At 38.7% G+C, this 16,424-nt stretch overlaps 1 protein-coding gene and 1 pseudogene across 2 annotated transcripts in view; one reads left to right on the plus strand and one right to left on the minus strand.

Moving 5' to 3' along the window:
* The window catches only part of USP34 (ubiquitin specific peptidase 34), a 241,464-nt gene that overhangs the window by 17,007 nt on the left and 208,033 nt on the right, over positions 1-16,424 (plus strand). The gene's annotated exons all lie outside the window — the stretch shown is intronic.
* On the minus strand, positions 1,970-2,851 carry LOC129071994 (sodium/potassium-transporting ATPase subunit beta-3-like; annotated as a pseudogene).

The following is a 16,424-nucleotide window of genomic DNA, read 5'->3' on the forward strand; positions in this document are numbered from 1 at the left end:
TTACCCTCTTCATTGTGTCCAAACTTGGACTTTTTTTGTTCCACTGGGTTGCTGGAACTTCTCTGCTGGACTCCCAAACTTGGCTGTCTGTGGGCGATTTTCAAAATCAGTGTTTTTTTGGGAAGAAGGTGGTAGGAAACTCTTCCTTTGCCATTTTGATGACATCATTCTTTATTGATGTGCTTTATGCCACCCAGGTTAGATTTATCTTTTATATAATTTTATTAAAATGAAAATAAACTTTGTATACTATACTATTTGTACCTGGTATTTCTTTTCATTTAGCAAAAAGTTACAATTTTTGCATGTTTCTATTATTAGTAGTCTGGCTTTTTAAAAAACTTCAAGTCCATTTCTATTTTCTTTTTCTCTTCACTCACAGAACTTCAGACATATTTTTTGCAGCTGTAAAGTCACTTTGTGTTGGTCAGGTACCATTTCACCCTTAAAACTTTGGTGGCATCAAATATGACAGTTAACCAATGTTAAATCTATAAAATATTTACATGGCACAGCACATTAAGCTAGACACTTGGCAATTAAACTACATAAAAATAGGATAAGATACTCATGTTCAGAATCAGGTGTTCATAGTCCCAATCTGGTGACTGTACAATGGTTCCCAAAGGCAGCAGAAGCAACAGGTGGTTACTTCAGAGGACATTGAACACTATGATCTGGAAGCACATTATAATGTTTTACCCCAGTGTCATATATCACTCTACCTCTCTCTCAGGTGGTCTCATAATTCTAGAATGTTAGATCTAGCTGATAAAAAATGATGACAGACAACAGGGCATTTACTCTATGAACACATTCTAACTCCTATGCACACACGGTGGTTTTGAATGCAGCTCATCCTAAAAACTTTTCACAATTAATGGTTTTTCAGGTTGGTTAATCTAACTGTAACCGAGTAGACAGGGGCCCGTTCACATGACATCTTGGTATATGACCCACCAATTAGTATTGGAAGAAACAGGTTTTTTGGTTTTTTTTTTTTTAATTTACTATATTCCAACCTTGTGGGGACTGAGAGCACTTATACTCAGAGCCCTGTTCTTTCTTCCCTGAGACCCAGCACTTCCCTTGCTCCCAAAATGTCTAAAAGCCAAAACGAAGCCCAATAATTTTTCATATCCTTATCTGTGTTTAAGCCATCTGTGCAAACAGTCTTACAGCAGCTTTTTCGTTCAGCATCCGAGGTAGGTTGTCATCAGCCTCCATATTATAGTCAAGGAATATATGTGCTGTTTTACACTGGATCATGGTGAAGTCCTGGAAAGGCACGAGTACCAAGAGTCCAGATAGAGTCCCTGTTTGCAAGGCAACAGGTCAGTGTCTTGCAAGGCAGGGTCCTTGATGGCTTCTGAGTCAGCTAGAGCAGGCACAATCAGAGCAGCAGTATATCTCCTTCCTTGCTACACCAGGCCCCATGCCGGGATCTGACTACAAACTACTCAGCTGCTTGCCTACTCTTCCCTTCACATGGCTGCTGCGTCATTGTTCTCCTTCTTCATGGCTCTCTGCTTATTATGCCCTTTCCAAACTGCATGGCAGCTCCTTCATGGCTGCCTGCCCTTAGTTTTAAATGCTGACCCAGGGCTTTCTAGATGACCTCCTAGGTAGCTCCTCCTACAATGAGCTACACTTGTCAGTTTCTGAAACATACTGTTCTACCTTCTTTCGGCTGCCATTCTTAGGGCAAATGAGATTCAGTAATCCAGGAGCTCCACCTCCCTACCTCTAGCGCAGGTGTCCTACAAATCCCCAGCTGTGTCAGGAGTCACCATACATTCTGAAAGCCACGTATGCACCTTTTGCCCCAAAGTGGGAAGCACAGCTTCCCTTAGGAAAGACATGGCTATCTACTTGACATTGTAATGCAAAGTATATCCCCTTTCCCCGTCCCCCAGCCAAGGGATTGTGGGGGTTTTCTGGGGATTCCTCTCCTTCCTCTGTACCCCATTTACACTACAGCTTTGTACTTGACTGTTACTTTCTTTGGGATACTGCTAGCACCAAAGCCAAGCTGGATAGCAATTAAGTCACTCTAGATAGCCCACATGCAGTTTGTTCTCATAATATGGAAAATATTTTAAGTCTAGATTTCCCAGGGGAGGATAAGTTGATAGAGTTGTGTTTCCATCCTTAGAAACAGAGCATTCTATCCTTGGTTCTCCTTGAGGCTTTAATCCAATGATTCTGTTTATTTTCACAAAAATACACAGGTGTCCACTGGAGTAGCCAGAGTCAGGATCATCAACCCCACTGCAGGCTTGAAGTAAGGCAAGAAGAAACTGACATACTTTATAAATTGGATCCTTCTGTTCAAAGAGTACTCCATCAGGATAGACTATGAGATTCTTCTGTTCTTCTAAAACATATGGCTTTGAAGGGCCTTAAGGTCTTCCATGTACCCTTTAGTGTGGTTCCAACACTAACACTGGTTTTGGAAAAACCCTAAGTCCTGGACTAGAAATCTGGTCATGATATTTTGGAACCTCATTGTTCAGAGTCTGAAGCATGACACACATTGTGAATGTGAAGAGTGTAGCTGGAACCCACAAAAGACTAGGTAGAAAAGCAAGATCCAACCCCAGCTCTTAATGGTGCATCTTAGGAACTCTCCTTTGGTCCGGTTGTAAGTGAAGAGCTTCCACTCAGCCAGGCTCTCGTTGAAGGACTTCTAGTCCTTCATCGTGTTGTGTGCTTGTGTGCGCCTAGGTGAGGGGAGTGATGGCCCTGGGGCGGGGGGTGTGGCGAGGGGAGGCAGCATGGTGGTACCTTCCCGCTGAAGCAGCACAGCCTGGTGTTGGAGGCAGAGGGTGGATCGGACAGTGGAGGACATCTCACTGCCGTGCACGCTCGAACCGACTGTGCAACGCCAAGTTGGGCCGCTGCTGAGGCCGTGGGAGCCTTATGTCTCCTGTGTCAGTAGTCTGTAGCTTTTTAAAAATCACTGAGTAGAATTCCATATGTAGATATAGTATATTTTAAAAAAATCAATCTACTCTTTGAACACTTGGTTTGTTTCTAGTTTGAAGTTCTTTTTTTTTTTAAATTTTCTCATTGCTTTTTGAGAGAGAGAAAGGGGGACAGAGAGAAAGGGAGAAATATTCATGTGAGAGAAACATTGATTGTTTCCCTCACCTGTGCACACTGAGTGGGGATTGAACCCACAACCTGGGCATATGCCCTGACCAGGAATTGAACCTATGAACTTTCCGTTTACCAGAAGATGCTCCAACCAACTTAGCCACACCAGCCAGGGCTCTAGTTGGAGGTTCTTTGAATAAATTGTTGTTTTGTTCATTTTGTTTTTCATGTTTGTTTCTTTACCTACCTAGAAGATACCGGCTGCTCTGCAGTTTGTAGTCACTGATGTGATGTGTCCATTAATTATTAAAATACCCACACACTTTTTGTTTTTATTTTTTATTTATTTTTTTGAAATTATATTTTATTATGCTATTGCAGTTTTCCTGATTTTTTTCGTTCTTTGCCCCCTACCACCCAGCAACCCCCACTCCCTCAGGCAATCCTCACACCATTGTTCATGTTCATGGGTCATGCTTGTAAGTTCTTTGGCTACTCCATTTCCTGTACTGTACTTTACAACCCCATGGCTATTCTGTAACTACTTATTTATACTTATTAATCCCTTCACATCTTCACCCATTTTCCCACTCTGCCCTCCCCCTTCCCATCTGGTAACTGTCTGGTAACTAACTTGTTTAGGTTGCTTTGAAGAGTCTCTCTTTATCTTTAACCTTTGGCTTTTTAATTATGTGTCTTGGAGTGGGCCTCTTTGCATGCATCATAATTGGGATTCTCTGTGCTTCCTGGACTTGCATGTCTACTTCCTTCATCAAATTAGGGAAATTGTCTTTCACTATTTTTTTCAGATACATAACCAATTTCTTGCTCTTTCTCTTCTTCTGGCACCCCTGTCATGTGAGTGTTGAACCTCTTGTAGTTGTCCCAGAGGCTGTTTATACCATCTTCATTTTTTTTGGATTCTTTTTTCGTCTTGTTCTGTGTGGTGGTTTTTTTGTTCCTTATGTTCTAAATCATTGATTTGATTCCTGGGTTCATCCATTATACTATTGTTGCCCTATAAATCGTTATTTATTTCTACTAGTGTATCCTTCATTTCTGACTGGATCTTTTTTATGCTGTTGAGGTCCTCATGAAGTTCCTTGAGCACCTTATAAACTGTTTTGAACTTTAATTCTGCAGTTGTCAGACTTCCATTCAGCTTGATTTCGTAGTTGTCAGACTTCCATTCAGCTCGATTTTTGAGGTTCCTGCATGATGGTTGTTCTGTCTTTCAGTTGTAATTTTGATGTGGTTGTGTGAAGAGGCGAGTCATGTCTGCCTTTGCTGCCATCTTGGCCAGAAATCCCTCTTTTTGTTTTTAAAAGATGACTTCAACTTTTAGGAATCATTGCTTAGGATAGCTTGATGGTCTTTCTGATTTGTTTATTCAAACTAGTTTCATCTGTAGATCTTCCCTGTCTTCTTTTTTCCCCTTGCTATTTATTGAAGAAACAACTGATTCATTTAGCCCAAAGAAGTTTTTCAGTCTAGATATTGCTTATTACATCTTTGGTTTGTTTTTTATTTTTATAAGATTTTATTTATTTATTTTTAGAGAGATGGGAAGGGACAGAGAAAGAGAGAGAAACATCGATGTGTGAGAGAAATATCGCTCAGGCTGCTCCTTGCATGCCCCAGCTGGTGACCTGACCCATAACCCAGACATGTGCCCTGACCGAGAATTGAACCAGAGACCTTTTGGTTTGCAGGTGATGCCCAACCCACTGAACCACACCAGTGAGGGTGCTCATTGTATCTTTGTGAAATTACTTAAAATGTTTTTCTGTCTTTTATTTCTCTAATTTGATTATTAGATTTAAAGACTTGGTTAGATTCATATTAGATTTCTTGACAGGACTCTTACAGGATGTGTTGTACTCTTCTATCAGAGGGCACAAAATGGAATGTTGTTGCTTTTTTGGTAATGCCAGACAGCCATTGGCAACATCTTTTACGGTATTAGAAGTTGCATAATGGTGATATTCTAATGCTATTACTTTTTATTTGTTTATTAAACTATTTGTGTGAGGAGATATTTCCTTTTATTGTCTTTTTATTATTTACTTTGAACTATCATTAGTACTGGAAGGCATGATAACTGATTTCTCCCTTTTATTTACCAGTTTTTGAACAGTGAGTTAATTCTTCAAAATTTTAACATTTAATTAATGACGAATGGTATGTTTAAAGAATCATTATGAAATTAGGTAATTAAAAGTGTTTGTGCCATTCATTTTTTAAAAAGATTTTATTTATTTACTCTTAGAGGGGAAGGGAGGAGAAAGAGAGGGAGAGAAATATGGATGTGTGAGAGAAACATTGATTGGTTGCCACTTGCACACGCCCCAACTTGAGACTGGGCCTGCAGCCCAGGGGCGTGCCTTTGACCAGAAATCAAACCAGTGACCTTTTGCTTTGCAGGATGACGCCCAACCAATTGAACCACACTGGTCAGAAATTGTGGATTATTTCCTAAAAGTTTATAAAGAGGATCCCCCCCTTCCCCCGGCCCATGCATAATTTTCATTGTCAGGATCTATTTAACTTGTCTTCTCTTGATAGACATTTAGATTATTTACAGTCTTTTATTGTGTTGAACAGTGCTGAGTTGAATATTCATGCATGTTATTTGGGATGCGAAAAATATATAGAAAAAAGATGCTTAAAAGATTTCTCAGAGGATCAGTGGATTTTTAATTTTGATAAATATTGTCAAATTGTTTTCAGTGATTTATGAAGTCCGTACTCCCCCCCCCACCGGAATTTACCAAAACTAGGTGTTGTTTAAATGTTTTGTAAACCTGGTAAGAGAAAAATAGCATTTCTGTGGTAGGTTGGGACTACATGCATTATATATATGTATTTTTTGGCCTATTTTCCTTTTTGGTTCCCCCTCCCCGCCCCCACCCCCAGTCTCTTTGCGTTCCAAGAGGTTACTCTGTTGGAAAAACTTTGCCTAGTTTTTAGTTTCTTTGAAGTTTTCTTCTTTTGTTTTTGTCTACAATGTAAAGTTTAATATGGTGAAATATATCAATTCAGAGTACTTTAAGAATGCCAGTCTTTATTTCTGCCATCTTTCACATTATTGTCCAAAACTATATTTCAGTTGACTTTAAAGGCTCCCAAACTAATACTTATTTTATTATAACTTTTTATAAGTTTACTTATTTATATTTATCCATTATGTTTATTTTCTTCTTATCATTTTTTCTTGCTTCTGAATGCCTTTCTTTCCCGTCCCACTTTTTTTTTTCTTTTGAGAGTTACCTCCTAATTTCTCTATTTTTTTATGTTCCTAGCTTGTCATCATAAACATATATTTATCCAATGTTTTATTTTACTCTTCCTCTTGAGGTTTGCCTGGGTGTAGTATTCTATATTGGCCAATACGTTAATATTTCAAAGGTTTTATTGTATTCTTTTGATCAGAATTCAGCCTCTCAGTCTTGAATATTGCTATTCTAAGTAATGTTTTTTTCCTGAAATTTTTACTAAAACTTTTTATCACATATTTCAAATATATACAAAAGAATAATACACTTATGATATTAAAAGTTGCATTTTGTCTGACAATAGTTTATTCAGGTTTATAACTGTATAGTACCTTTTTTAAGTAGCTTATATTAATTGGCTCTTTGGAAAGATTTTATTTCTTTGAATAGCTTTTTTAATGTTTGTAACTCCAAATCTAGTAGTAGATCATTTAACACCTTACCTTCAAGGCAACGGACTAAGGTTTATGATTTTTGGTTTATAGATTTTCTGACTACATCTCGCACTATTTAGTGAGTCAAGCATTAGATTTATTAGATTCTTGCACAGCTTTATTTTACCTTCCCATTTCCTTATATAGCAGTTATCCAGTATATTTTGTTTTTCTCTTTTAATTCTCTGGAACTTTGCACAGGATAATCCTTCTGACTAGGATTCCATCCCCTGAATGCTTCTTTGTTATTACCCTTTCCTGTTCCTTTGATATTACGCTTTTCTGTAATTTTAATTTTTTATTTTTACGGGGGTTGGGGAAGAGAGAGAGAAGCATTGAAACATCGATTTATTGTTCCACTTACTTACGCATTCATTGCCTGCCTCATGTATGTTCCCTGACTAAGAATCGAACCTGCAACCTTGGCATATTGGGACGACACTCCTAACTAACTGAGCTACCTTTCGCTTTCCTCTTTTCTGACTCCTTTTAGGTTTTTTATGTTAGTTTCTTTTAAGGCAACTTTTAAAAACTCTTTTCAAGGCTTTATTTCCATGTCCTGCTTTTATAGATTAAAGAAAAAAAATGTTGGAAAGAGTTCATGATGCTGAGTTGTATTAAAAAAAGTTTTCTTGAATTAGTGTGATTATAACATGATTTGGAAATTTTAAGAAATCTAGAAAGTGTTTTATATTTAGATTGCTCTGCAAATTAAGTGTTCAAAACTACTATACTAGAAAACTGTAATGGAAAAGATAGTGTACTCCTTTTGTTTCTTTTTGAATGTAAGGTAAAAATTCAGGAGTCTAGTCAGTGGACTGAAACCCTAAGAAAAGGCTCTACATCAAAAGGTTGGTGAATATGTATTAATAGGTTTTAAAATCAAGTGTTAGTCGAGCAATTTCTGCATAACCAAGGAACAACTTGGGCCAGGAGTGCTGGCCAATACCTTGAGCTATTTGTATTCATTTTAGCCATTTCACCCATGTGGGTTGGCCTCAGTGCCTAACCTTGATGCTGTCCAGGATTCCTCCACCTTGCTTGCCCTCATCCCTGTCAAGGTGGTTGACCCTTTAGGATTGGAATATAGTTCCTTCTCTACAGGGAAGGGTGGAAGGATTTCTGGATGAGGTTGCTTGCCTGCCTGCCTGCCAGCCTACCTGCCCTCACTTCTTCCCTTTTATTTATTTATTATACTGTGGACTTCAGTGGATCCCTAAAGATTTGTAAAGATAAGTGACTTTTTAAAATAACTGGTCTGGGCTTCCCTATCTTGCTTTTTTAATTAAAATTTTTTAATTGTAAAAAATATAAATCTTACTATCTTAACCATTTTAAATGTACAGTGTTAAGAATATTTATATTGTTGTATAACAAATCTCCATTACTTTTTCATCTTGAAAACTGAAACTCTCCTCATTAAACAACTCCCCATTTCTTTCCCATCCAGACTCTGACAACTATCATTCTATTGATATGTTCATTTTGTATGAATTTGACTACTCAAGAGATCTCATTTTAGTAGAATCAGACAGTATTTGTCCTTTTGTGCCTGGCGTATTTACTTAGCATAATGTCCTCAAAGTTCAACCATTTTGTAACATGTATATTGGCTTTCCTTACTTTTTAAGGCTGAGTAATATTCCATTGTTTGCATATACTACTTTTTATTTGTCAGTGGACATTTAGTTTGCTTCTGCTTCTTGCCTATTACAGTGCTGTTACAAACATAGGTACACAAATAGCTGTTTGAGATCCTGCTTTAGAATCATACTTTGTAATATATTTGCCTAAAAGTAGGTTTGCTGGATCATAGAGTAATCCTCCTTTTAATTTTTTGAGGAACTGCTGCACTGTTTTCACATAGCAGTTGTACCATTTTACTTTCCCACCAGCAGTGCACAAGGGTTCTCCACATCCTCACCTATACTTGTTATTTTGTTGACTTTTAAAAAAGATTTTATTTAGTTTTAGAGAGAGAAGGGAAGGGGGAAAAAGAATGAGGAACATGGATGCGAGAGAGAAACATCAATTGGTTACCTCTCGTATGCACCCCCAACAAACCCACAACCCAAGTGTGTGCTCTGACTGGAATTGAACTGGCAACCTTTTGTTTTGTGGGTGATGCCCATCCGAGAGCCACAGCAGTCAGAGCTATGTTTACTTTTTTAATAGTAGCCATCCTGATTGGTGTGAAGTGATACCTGATTGTGGTTTTGATTTGTGTAATTAGTTTGGAAATCACAGAGTGTCAGTCCTTCAACTCTGTTCTTTTTCTAGATTGTTTTGGTCATTTGTGGTCCCTTGAAATTACATAGAGTTTAGGGGTGGAATTTTCTTTTTATGTAAGAAGCATTGTTGGAATTTTGATAGGGATTTCATTGACTCTGTAGGTTACTTTGGGCAATGTTGAATTTAACGTTATTAAATTTTTCAGTTTGTGAATATGGGTTTTCTATTTATTTGCAGCTAATCATTTTCCAGCAGTGTCTTTTTGTTTTTAGTATACAAGTCTTTTTTTATTGATATATATTCTTTTTATGAGAGAGACAGGAAGGGAGGGGAAGGGATGGAGGAGCTAGAGAGAGAGAGAAAGAGAGAGACATCAAGACAACGATTTGTTGTTTTACTTATTTATGCATTCATTGGTTGCTTCTTTTGTGTGCCCTGACCAGAGGTTGACCGTGCAGCCTCAGTATATTGGGACAACGCTCTAGCTAACTGAGCTGCCTGGCCAGGGCCTTCAGAATAAAAGTATTTCACTTCTTAAGTTTATGCCTAAGCCTTTTATTCTTTTTTGATATTCTTGTAAATGGAATTGTATCCTTAACTTCCTTTTCAGATTGTTTATTGTTAGTATATAGAAATGCAGTGGACTTTGTGTGTTGACTTTGTATCCTGCTTTACTGAAATTGTTTATTCTAATAGGGCCTTTTTTTAAAAAAATTTTTTGTGGACTCTTTAGAATTTCCTACATATAAGATCATATCATCTGTGAACAGAGGTAATTTACTTCTTCCTTTCCAATTTCTTCTTGCCTAATTTGTTCTGGCTAGAACTTCCAATACTATATGGGATAGAAGTTGTGAAGGTAACTACTTTGTCTTGGTCCTGATCTTAGGAGAGGCTTCCAGTATTTCACCATTGAGTATGATGTTTACTGTCTGGAGAGCCCTGTAGTTGTCTATCCCTGCTAAGATCTCCTTCCCTCACTTTTCTGGTTATAAGATAGTTATAATGGAATGATTTAGAAAGCTTGTGTGGGCAAACGTTTAGGCTGCCATGTTGACCTCAGGTCAAGAAAGGGATCTGATCATACATGTGGTTTACCCAAATGTATGCTATTTGTGTTTTATGTTATAAAAGAGTATGATCATTTCAAGCACTCTTTCCTGTGTTTTCGGATATCTTCTTGTTGAGATCATACAAACCTAGAGCTTGTTTTTAGTTGCTGCTTTATTCTCCGCTACATCTTATTTGGTTATGGTTACTAGGTTTTGTTGTCAGGATCTTCTTTATGATGGGCAGAAGTGTCTTTTACTTCTAGGGCCTCAGATGCCGTTATCTGGTTGCCCATTTGGGCAAACACTTTTGCCCTATGTCTTTTCCTTCTCCTGACCAGGGAATGCAGACTGGTGCAACCACTCTGGAAAACAGTAAGGAGTTTCCTCACAAAATTAAAAATGGAATTGCGTATTGACCCAGTGATTCTACTTTTGGGAATATGCCAAAAGAATCCTGAAACACCAATTCAAAAGAATATGTATTGCCCTATGTTCATAGCATTATTTACAATGGTGAAGATTTGGAAAGAGCCTAAGTGCCCATCAGTAGAAGAGTGGTTAAAAAAGCTTTGGTACAGTTACATAATGGAATACCACATAGCAGTAAAAAAGAAGGAATTCTTACCTTTTGCCACAGCATGGATGGAACTGGAGATTATTATGCTAAGTGAAAAAAGCCAGGCAATGAAAGACAAATACCATATGCTCTCACTTATAAGTGGAATCTAATGAACAAAATAAACTAACGGGCAAAATAGAATCAGAGGCACAGAACAAAGGAACAGAACTGACAGCTGTAAGAGGAGAAGGGGGAGGTTGGGACTGGTTGAAAGAAGGTGAAGGGATTAGGCAAAGAACATACAAGGGGGAGCCAAAAGCGGGGAAAGCACACAATAGAAGACCCTAAACTGACCAGTGCCGGGGTGCCCACTGGGCGCGGGCAACAGGCGAGTACGCGAGGTTGGGCAAATAAGCCCCCCCCCCAACTCCTGGACTGGGGCAAGCGCGCACGCCTAGGAGGGTGGGGGATCCTGCCAGGGCTGGGGAGCGTGCTGAAGGAGCTGGAGTGAGAGTACAGAGCGATCCACAGAAATAGTGGATCCCTAGCTGAAGGGGTCACAGAGCTGCCCAAAGCAGTAGTCAGACAGAGACAGTAGATTCCTGGAAGGCTCAAACAAACAACCCAAGGTCATACAGGGCCAACAACTGACATCATCAGAGGCAGGCCCAGAAAGAAAAGTAAAGAAAAAAAATAAATAAATAAAAGACCGGCCTACTACCATAGAAGTTTAATCCACAAGGTCAGGAAATCTAGATGGATCAGTGGAAGCAGAAGCATAAACAAACAAACAAACAAACAAACAAATAAATAAAAATAGGCTCTCACAAAAATGGGAAGAAAAAGAAGTTCCCCCCAAATGAGTGGAAAAGGGGAATCACCACAGAGAGAGCTACATGAAATAGAGGCAAGGGAACTATCAGATATTGACTTCAAAACAATGGCACTAAGGAAGCTCAATGAGCTCAGCCAGCTCAAAGATAACTATGAGAAACTGCAGAGAAACTATCAGGATCTTACAGCAAACTATATCAACCTGGAAAAGGACATAGAAGCTATCAAGAAGACACAAGAGGATATGAAGAATACCATTTCTGAATTGAAGAACACAGTAGAAGGAATCAAAAGCAGGCTGGATGATGCTGAGGATCAAATCAGTGAGATGGAGGAGAAGGTAGAAAAAAGCTCCCGGAAAGAATAAGAAATGGAAAAAAGACTCAAAAAGAATGAAGAGGCATTTAGGGAAATGCAGGGCAACCTGAAACGCAATAATATCCACATAATAGAGATACCAGAAGATGAAGAAGAGGAACAAGGGATAGAGAACCTCTTTGAAAAAGTAATGATGGAAAATTTCCCTAATTTGAGGAGAGAAAAGGTCTCATGGATCCAGGAGGCACAGAGGGCCCCACTCAAGAGGGACCTAAGGAGGCCCACTCCAAGACACAACATCATTAAAATGGCGAATGTCAAAGACAAAGAGAGAATCCTCAAGACAGCAAGGGAGAAGGAGAAAGTAACATATAAGGGAGCCCCAATACGGCTAGGAGCTGACTTCTCAACAGAAACACTACAAGCCAGAAGGGAATGGCAACAAATATTCCAAGTAATGAAAAGCAAGGGCCTACGAGCAAGGCTGCTCTACCCAGCAAGGCTCTCCATTAAAAGAGAAGGGGAAATAAAAAGTTTCCCAGACAAAAGAAGGCTAAAAGAATACATCTCTACCAAACCAGCAGTACAAGATATGCTAAATGGACTGGTTTAAGAAGATGAAGGAAAAGAGGAAGAGAAAAACATAGGTACAAAGAGAAAAAATGAATGGGTTTCTGTCAGTAATAACTCTCAATGTAAATGGACTAAATGCCCCAATCAAAAGACACAGGATAGCTGAATGGATAAGAAAACATAACCCACACATATGCTGCCTACAAGAGACCCATCTCAGAACAAAAGACCTACACAGACTGAAAGTAAAGGGATTGAAAAAAATATTCCAAGCAAATGGGCAAGAGAAGAAAGAAGGGGTTGCAATATTTATATCAATCAAAATAGATTTCAAAACAAAGGCCATAAAAAGAGACCGAGAGGGACACTTCATAATATTTAAAAGAAGACTCTATCAAGAAGACATAAACATTGTAAACTTATATGCACCCAATATAGGAGCACCCAAATATATAAAGAAAATCTTGGATGACTTCAAAAAAGATATAGACAGCAACACACTGATAGTAAGGGATTTCAGCACCCCCCTGTCAAAAATGGACAGATCTTCCAAACAAAACATCAACAACAATATTGTGGAGCTGAACGACGCACTGAATCAAATAGACTTAACTGACATACATAGAACCTTACATCCCAAAGAAGAAAAATACACATTCTTTTCAAATGCTCATGGAAATTTTTCAAAGATAGACCACATGATAGGACACAAAGCAAGCCTCAGCAAATTCAGAAAAATTGAAATAATACCAAACTTTTTCTCAGACCATAAGGGCTTGAAACTGGAAATCAACCTCAAAGAGAAACTTCAAAAACTTGCAAACTCATGGAGACTGAACAGTAGACTATTAAACAGTGAATGGGTCAATAATGAGATGAGAGGAAATCAAAAAATTTCTGGAAACAAATGAAAATGAACAGACAACAGTCTAAAACCTATGGGACACAGCAAAGGCAGTCCTGAGAGGGAAGTTCATAGCAATACAGGCTTACCGAAAAAAGAAACATTTCAAATAAAAGACCTAACACTACAACTTCAAGAACTGGAGAAACAACAAATGAATCCCAGAGCAAGTAGAAGGAAGGAAATAGTCAAGATTAGAGCAGAACTGAATGACATAGAGACAAAAAGAACAATTCAAAGGATCAACCAATCGAGGAGCTGGTTTTTGAAAAGATAAATAAAATTGACAAGCCTCTAAGCAGACTCATCAAGAAAAAAAGGGAGAGGACCCACATTAATAATATCAGAAATGAAAGAGGAGAAATAACAGCTGATACCACAGAAATACAAAGGATTGGCAGAAACTACTATGAACAATTATATGCCAAGAAATTTGAAAATCTTGATGAAATGGACAAATTTTTAGAAAAGTATAATCTTCCAACGCTGAAGGAGGAAGAAACAGAAAGCTTGAACAGACTGATAACAGCTGGGGAAATAGAAGCAGAAATCAACTCCCAGCACACAAAAGCCCTGGTTAATACATCACATAAATAAAAGGAAAAACAAAAACCATATAATCATCTCTATAGATGCAGAAAAAGCATTCGATAAGGTACAGCACCTATTTATGATCAAAACACTCAGCAAAATGGGAATAAATGGGGCATTCCTCAATGTAATAAAGGCCATATATGAAAAACCTACAGCCAACATCATACTCAGTGGGCGAAAACTAAAAGCTTTCCCACTAAGATGGGGAAACATGACAAGGATGTCTGCTTTCACCATTGTGTTGGAAGTCCTAGGCGCAGCAGTCAGACAAGAAAAAGAAATAAAAAGGCATCCAAATAGGAAAAGAGGAAGTAAAACTATCATTGTTTGCGGATGACATGATAATATACATAGAGAACCCTGTAGACGCTACCAAAAAGCTCTTCAACCTAATAAGTGAATTTGGCAAAACAGCAGGATACAAAGTCAACATTCAGAAATCAAAGGCATTTTTGCACACCAGCAATGAAATAGAAGAAGAAATCAGAAAAAAAAATACCATTCGATATAGCAAGAAGAAAAATAAAGTACCTAGGAATAAATTTAACCAATGAGGTAAAAGACCTGTACGCAGAAAACTATACAGCATTGAAGAAAGAAATTAAGGAAGACACAAATAAATGGAAGCATATACCGTGCTCATGGACTGGAAGAATTAATATCATCAAAATATCCATACTACCCAAAGCAATTTATAGATTCAACGCAATCCCTATTAAGATACCAATGACGTACTTCACAGAAATAGAACAGACATTTCAAAAATTTATATGGAACCATAAACGACCCTGAATAGCCGCGGCAATTTTGAGAAAGAAACACAAAGTAGGAGGGATCACAATACCGGACATCAAACTATACTACAAAGCCACTATACTCAAAACAATCTGGTACTGGCACAAGAACAGACCCATAGATCAGTGGAACAGAAGAGAAAGCCCAGAAATAAGCCCAGGTCTATATGAGCAACTAATATTTGACAAAGGGGGCAGAAGCATAAAATGGAGTAATAATAGCCTCTTCAACAAATGGTGTTGGGAGAGCTGGACGGCTACATGCAAAAAATTGAAATCAGATCATCAGCTGACACCATACACAAAAATAAACTCAAGATGGATAAAAGACTTAAATGTAAGTCGCAACACCGTAAAAGTCCTAGAGGAGAACATTGGCAGGAAACTCTCAGATATCCCACGCAGCCGTTTTTTCACCAATATGTCTCCTAAAGCAAGGGACGTAAAGGAAAGAATAAACAAGTGGGACCTCATCAAAATAAGAAGCTTCTGCACGGCAAAAGAAAACATCAGCAAAATGAAAAGGGAGCCAACCCTATGGGAAAATATACTTGCTAACGATACATCAGATAGAGGTTTGATCTCCAAGATATGTAAAGATCTCACTCGAATCGACTCCAAGAAGACAAATGACCCAATCAAAAAATGGGCAAAGGACCGGGGCAGACGCTTGTCCACGGAAGAGATACAGAGGGCCCAGAGACCTTTGAAAGGATGCTCGGCATCACTAGCCATCAGAGAAATGCAGATCCAAACCACGATGAGATACCACCTCACACCGGTCAGAATGGCCATCATAAAGGGATCAACAAACAACAGGTGCTGGCGAGGCTGTGGAGAAAAGGGAACCCTAGTCCACTGTTGGTGGGAATGCAGACTAGTGCAGCCATTGTGGAAAGCAGTGTGGAATTTCCTCAAAAAGCTGAAAATGGAACTGCCTTTTGATCCAGTGATTTCCCTGCCGGGACTCTACCCTCAGAATCCCAAAACGCCAATTCCAAAGAACCTATGCACCCCAATGTTCATAGCAGCACAATTTACAATAGCCAAGCGTTGGAAGCAACCTAAATGCCCATCAGTAGATGATTGGATCAAAAAACGATGGTACATTTACACAATGGAATACTACGCAGCAGAAAGGAAAAAAGAACTACTAAACTTCGCGACAGGATGGATGGAACTAGAGAACATTATGCTAAGCGAAATAAGCCAGAGGGCGAAAGACAGATTCCGTCTGATATCACCTATAAGTGGAACCTAACCAACAAAACAAAGATGCAAGGAAAATAAGATCAGCAACACTGAAAGGAAAAGAAACCAACAGAGACAAGAGGGAAGGAGGAAGGCATGTGTGGGTCGGGTGGGGCGGGGTGGGGCGGGGAGGAAGGGAAGGGGCAAGTCAAGGAACATATAGTAAGGACTCATGGACAAAACCAAAGGGGAAGGATTGAGGGAGGGAGAGGGAGGAGGGGGCAGGGGAAATGGTTTGGGGGTAGACAGAGACAAATGTCTTTGAAAAAATAAATAAAAAAAAAAAAAAGAACATACAAGGGTGGACCCCCCAAAAACCTGGAATTATCTTTTGGAGGGTGGGCCTCTGTAGTACATGCTTCCTATGCCAGGTGAGTGTTCTATGAACTTATCAGTATCAGTGTACTAGGTAGCGTTGTTGTGAGAGGCTGTGTTTAGCTTAAGTGAATTTTTTTTTGAAGATTCTTTCAGTGCATTTGCCCATTTCATAATGGGTGATTTACGA

The sequence above is a fragment of the Pteronotus mesoamericanus genome, unplaced genomic scaffold, assembly GCF_021234165.1.
Source record: "Pteronotus mesoamericanus isolate MK-2021 breed Mesoamerican mustached bat unplaced genomic scaffold, CSHL_Meso_final contig_291, whole genome shotgun sequence".
NCBI lineage: Eukaryota > Metazoa > Chordata > Mammalia > Chiroptera > Mormoopidae > Pteronotus > Pteronotus mesoamericanus.